The 6,155-nt window shown below is 39.6% G+C and overlaps 1 long non-coding RNA gene across 1 annotated transcript; it reads left to right on the top strand.

The window, feature by feature from the left end:
• The first annotated feature begins 534 nt into the window (after window positions 1-534).
• On the top strand, window positions 535-2,397 carry LOC114428994 (uncharacterized). The gene is made up of 4 exons (XR_003669623.1): window positions 535-582; window positions 1,586-1,632; window positions 1,856-2,044; window positions 2,312-2,397. It is a non-coding gene; the product is annotated as an uncharacterized LOC114428994 (long non-coding RNA).
• Window positions 2,398-6,155: the final 3,758 nt, after the last annotated feature.

The raw sequence follows: 6,155 nt of genomic DNA, 5'->3' as shown, positions 1-6,155 counted from the left end.
TTGCAATTGCTCTATGATTGAACCAACTTTTCATTCTGATTTTTTTTCAAGCCCCTCTTGAAAGTGTAACATAACATGTCGGGTGGATTAAGGATATTTGGGACAGATTTTTGCATTTCCAACTAAAAAATAATAACAATAAACAAATATAAATATCTTATAATATAGTTTTGTTTCAAATGTTTGTACAATTACAACAAAGGCCTTATAAGGCAAACTAGGTAAAACCATATGTTATTTTCCTCACCTCCTGCACTGTGTGATGCATGCCTCACCCACTTACATGATGACACAACAATAAGAGCATTCACTTTTAATAGATCTCACAGCTGAGATTTAGCAAAAACACTTTCAGTTTTTACACTTTATGTGAGAAAATATGTGATGTGATATGTTTATGTGAAATAAATACTCAGTAGTTAAACTGTCCAATACAACCTTATGTCCCAATCACCATGAATTCACTGCACTCAAAATGAGTTGGACCAGCAGAGCATGCGCAGGTGATTACACCCTCTGACCTCACCGGCGTCACCTGCTCAGGCAACAAGAGTGACGTCCCGGCTGCAACTCATACTGTGGGTAAGTTTTTGGCCTTCCTGTCAATAGACTTTATATCTTCCTGTGACATAATGTGTATGCCTTAACATAAATGGACATGTGTGACAATGCTGAGAAGAAATTTCAGTCCTTGTTCAAGTTGGAGTTGACGCGCTCTACAAGCAAGCTAAGATCATTTAAACACGATGTAGCTAACGTCCGCGGCTGTTGTTGTAAATTAGAGCCAACATTGTCTGGCTAAAAGCTAACGGCTAAAGCAATGTAGCTACGTGTTATGCTTCTTAGAGTTTCCTAAAGAGGCACTTTGAGTTCTGTTCATGCTTAACACATGAGAGCGCAGCTTGTCGCCAGCTAACTTAATGCTAAAGTGCTTTGCTTTACTCTTATAGTCAAGCTAGCAGCTAGCAGGCTAGTGATAGCCTAAGCAACGCTTCTGTGTGCGCGTGCAGGTTTGTGGCCGTGAATGCAGTAGTGCGGGGATTTATGGAAGTAGGCGGCATGTTTTCGTGATATGTTTTCCATTGTGTGCTCACCTGTGTGTGTGTGTGTGGTTGTGTCTGCGTGTGCGCGTCGTGGTGGAACTACACTATGAGGGGCACAGATGTGCAGAAATGACAGAAATTGAGTTTGTTTAATAAAAGGAAAAAGGTGTAGACATGTTCTGTAGTAAGCGTAAGCTAAAATGACATCTGTTGTGATTTGGTGCTACATATATGTATACATATATATGTATAATATATATATATATGTATACATATATATGTATAATTTATTTTCAGTAGGAAATATAATTGCTGGGGAAGCATTGGTTGTCTCTGATTATTTTTTGTTGCGATTAAAGGTTTGGGTGGACTTCAGAAGCTTTTCAGATTTGAAACTGGGCTCTGGCCTTGTGAAATTTGGGAGTGGCTGCTGCAGAATAAAACCTTTCACATATTTATCATATTTATACCTCAAATATATACTTCATATTTTGCAGACATCTAATGCTGTGTAATTTTTGCTCTTTTCTGTATTGATGCAGGATACTGTATGGATGTGTGAGGAGTGCAGTTTGGAAATGGCTACCAGGTACTTGTTGTGACATTTTAGGCATCTGCAGGGTAGTTATCGATGTCCATACACAGATTGCCCATGTACATTTAATACATGGAGTATGCTACTAAATCATACTTTTATTTGTCCATGGTAATTACTGGATGTAAAATTATTTGTCACATTTGTTACAGCCCTTCTGTGACAGAGTAATTACAGCTAACAAATACTTGATACTTTGTACCATTGTTTTTTCAAGGTGAATGATGGGTTCTTGTGGATCACCACGAAGCCACTGCGATTGAAGTTCCTGGCCTTGCTAGACCACTTCTCAAAGAAGCTTCTACAAATGTTCCAGAACAAAGGAGGAGTGAAGGGAAAGAAGATAAATTAGATCCTAATGCAGTTAGTGAGAATGCAGTGATCATCCTTTTGCTGTAGTGGAGAGGTATTTCAAGATGTTATTGTACATAGTTGGCCATTTAAACATATTATATATTTACACATAAGAGTGTATAAACGTCATTGTCCTTATTTGAACAAGCACCTCAATGCTGCAACCATGTGCTCAGTCACAGGGTACTGTTCCCAGTTAGTTCTTCCAGTAGCACACGGTCGTGGAATAGGATAAGCTGCAATGTTAATGAATAAAGGATTCACATTTTGTGAATACCAGCATTGTATATAACATGTGTTGTGTTTTTGTGTTTTTCAGCCTTCTGCTGCTGAGGATGCAGTGAATGACATTTCCACCACAGTTCTGGGCATTTACACAGCGATGTGGGGCACCAGTTGTCATTCAACTTATTTTTGGTGTATTGAAATACAAAAGGTAATGTCTTGAAGGAATGTCACCTTGCTGGTGGTATTTTTTATTGCATTTAAATAAAAGGACCTCAATCAGGTATAGTGTCATGTTTTTCTTAAGGGTTATTTCACAAATTTTAATTATTTTTTTAGGTCAGACAAATGTAGATAATTTCGATTACTTTAATGTACTTCATTTTAGCTCTATTGACACAAATTATAATAACTAACTCAAATTATGTTTCAAGTATATGCAATAATAACAATGATACAATAATGTGTGTTATCCTTTTATTGAGTTTTTTTCAAAGTCAATAAAAGGATTTTATATAAGACTTTATATAGGGTGTAAGACAAGTACAAATACTTTAACCCTCCACAGGTGTAGACTCTTGTCTACTCTGGTGTACATATCTCTTACCATTACATAAGCCACATATCCGTTTTGTAAGGTGTGTGCTTTGGAGCTTTCAGCAATCAGACTTGTTGCCATATATCTGCTGAAATACATCAGTAGATACATGTTTGTAGAGATGTTCTGCATCAGCCATAAAGATTTGATTGTTGTCAGAGCTGTGAGGTTTTTATGAGATGGGACTCTACTCTTACCATACAACAAACTTACATTGTTAAGATAATCAGTGAGATTCACTTTGATGATCACTAGCTGTCACTTGTACTTTAAAAAGTTGCATTTGCATTTCTGTCTGTGTTTACATGAGTGTAGCTTATAGGTTGAATAGGTTGTTTTGCAATGCAAAGTATAATGTTCAGATAAGGGCAGTACCAAGAAAATGCAAGATTTTTAAAGTTTTGTGTAGATGTGACCATTTTTTCACTCATCATCTGTATTTTAGATAATTGCTTTTATGAGGTATGTTTCTGTTTGGGTAAAATCAGCCGAGTTTTATATCTGCAACAAGCATTTCTTCCTCTTTCTTATGCTTCTTACAAACAGGAGACCACATAGCTACAGAAACACTGGTTGTCCATAGCTGGCAAGCAAAGGTAATGATCAGAGCATTGTGTCACAGCACTGCATTAATCAGAAGTCCAGAGAAAATAGTTTTCACAGTTTTTATTATTTTATAAGCTGCAGTCTCAGCTTGATCTCCAGTCTCAAATGAGTCTGAGTCTGAGTCTCAAATGTGATGTTTTATGGGTGAAATTCAAGAAATACCTATCAAGTTGTCACTAAGGAATCTTGCTAGCTTGCAGTTATTTGGCCAAATGTTGTTGAGGCAAGATGAGACACAGATGGATGGTAAATACTGAATCTTGATCAGAATCTGACAAATAATATTTCACAGTGTGCCACTTTACTACCTCATACACCAATTCCTGAATGTAACCTTACAGATTATTTCTCTGTCCGTCTGTGCCTTTGTTCTTATACGAATACTATGATAGTGACTCATACATTACTTTTCTAATGGTAGTTGTTGACAATCTCACGCTTCACAAATGAGTCTTGGCATGATTGTAGGGACCCATCAGGTATTTCTTGATATGAAGCCAACAGCAGTCAAGTCTGTCCTCACTTGAGCCTCCAGGCCATTGGATAGCATAACAGAAATAGTGCATGTACAGGATGCGTGTGTTCAAAGACAACGCTCGAGACAAGAGAGAAGAAACAGAACAATGAGGCGGAGATAGAGGAGTAAAAGAAATAAAGGAGTCTTGTGCAGGATGGGTTTGTGTGAGAAAGTCAAACCAGGAAGAATCCTCTGTGCTTGCCAGCTCTTGCCACACACAAAGAGCCCGTAAGTGCTCATGAAGGATTCAATGTAAAAAATATGATTATTACTTCAAAAATATTCTCAAAATAATCAAACGAGAGGCTCCAAATTGCCGACACAGATGATGTTTGGAAGATTTGGTTTGGTTTGTACAGACCTGATTGACTTTCCCAACTGTGTGTGTGTGTGTTTGTGCCTGAAGGCTGACATCTGGGTGCCATGTTGATGATTCTGGTCTTCTGGTCAGCAGAAATGTGCATGTTGAGAAGATGTCACAATCCCACAGCTCTTATCCTAGCAATGGCACATAACAATTGGATGACTGTGCAGATGGTTAGGCACTGCAGATGTTTTTAATGATAGCAAAAAAGAAAAAAAAAACACTGATAAAAGCTGATTTTCTTGGCCTGTTATTTATTTGTCATGCATCCAAGCGGGTGATTGATAAGTTAATGGGCATTAGAGAGTGATTGGTATTACAGCTGTTATTACATGTATGTGCAGCTCAGCTGTTTAAGTGATATTTCTGTTTTGGGTAATTAAACATTGCAGATCGGCACTGTCTGAGTCCACAAGTAAACTTTATTTTTGGCTGCCATCCAGACATGTGGATCTATGTATGTCCACAAACCCATAAAACATATTTTTCATTAATATGTTTTTATCAAATAGATATATTGAAATACGTTGTTGTATATTTTCCTTCAAAATTGCAGCATCTTATTATCCAGCTTATTTTGGGCCTATTTCCATGCCAGTCCTTGAAGATCTCTTGCCGCAAGTGGCTACTCTCCATATATTTAGAGGCCACACAAATGCCTTCTCACAGAGTCATTCCGGCCACCAGCCCATTTTGCACCGTTTACATGTGACAGTAGTTTAAAAAGCTCTCTTTAGAGCTTGTTTAGAAGAAGGCCCCCTCCTGTGCCCTGCTCCGTGGGAGAAACGCGGCCACAGGCACCATTGGTGAGGAGGTGCCGTATCCTCTTCACACAGAAAGCACTGGGCAGAGGCCTACAGTCACAGACAGAATGTCGCTGAGCAGGAGATGGGAAATCATGATCTGGAGTAAAACCACGTCCTCGGGGAATAGGGTGTCAGCAGGGATTGCGGTTCACGTCTTGAGCCACACACAACCACAAGGTCACCACAGAGACCCTACTTTCCACTGGATCACAGGGCTCAGGCCCCGCTGGCCTCCCTGTAGATATCCAGTTACTAATCTACTAGCCCTGACCAGTACCCAGTCAAATGACGCTGCCCGCCCAAAGAGCAGCTTCGCCCTGTGACACAGCGACCAGACTCAATCCAGCCCAGCTGGCTGCTGTTGGAAAAAAGAGGGGGAAAGGGGTAGAAGTAAGGCAGTGAAAGAGGGGAAAAGTGGAGGGGAGGAATGGATGGAGGGAGAGCAATTTAAAAGGGTGGTCAGGAGACAGAAAGCAGTGTGGTGGAGCGTGGTCACTCAACAGCTGTGGCTTGGGCAGATTCTCTCTTCTTGGGAGAATTTGACCCAGAGGAACAAAGGCTTTGTGGTTGTGTCGGGCTTGTAACTAAAGGACAGGAAATGCAGTTTTTTTTTTCAGAGGGAGGAAAACACTAAAGCCGCTCAGTGGGAGGTTTGGTCGTTTACAGCATAACCATGTCGTCAAGCATCAGAACAACACTCATCTCAAAACACAAATGACAACTTTTGGTCACCATAATTGCCTCTCTCATATTCCGACAATTCTTTAAATCTTGAATCTATTGTTTGATAATCCAACATTAAACGTTGCTTTTTGTATATTTTGGATAAGCAATGGCTGTGAAGACACCTAATGTGTTGTGATTTTTTATCTCTACAACAACTTAGCCGGTTGTGATTGCACAAGCTCTCCTAACCACTGGCCATCACCTCCACCATGGAGACACAGCCAAGCAAAACATTTATTTATGTTTGCGCTGCAACCACACCCTATTTCAGTCTGCTCCTCATCTCTTTACTGCTCTGACTGTCATAACCTCAGATTGTAT

This window comes from Parambassis ranga, chromosome 24 (genome assembly GCF_900634625.1).
Source record: "Parambassis ranga chromosome 24, fParRan2.1, whole genome shotgun sequence".
Classification (NCBI taxonomy): Eukaryota; Metazoa; Chordata; class Actinopteri; family Ambassidae; genus Parambassis; species Parambassis ranga.
This window is presented reverse-complemented; position numbering and strand designations above follow the sequence as displayed.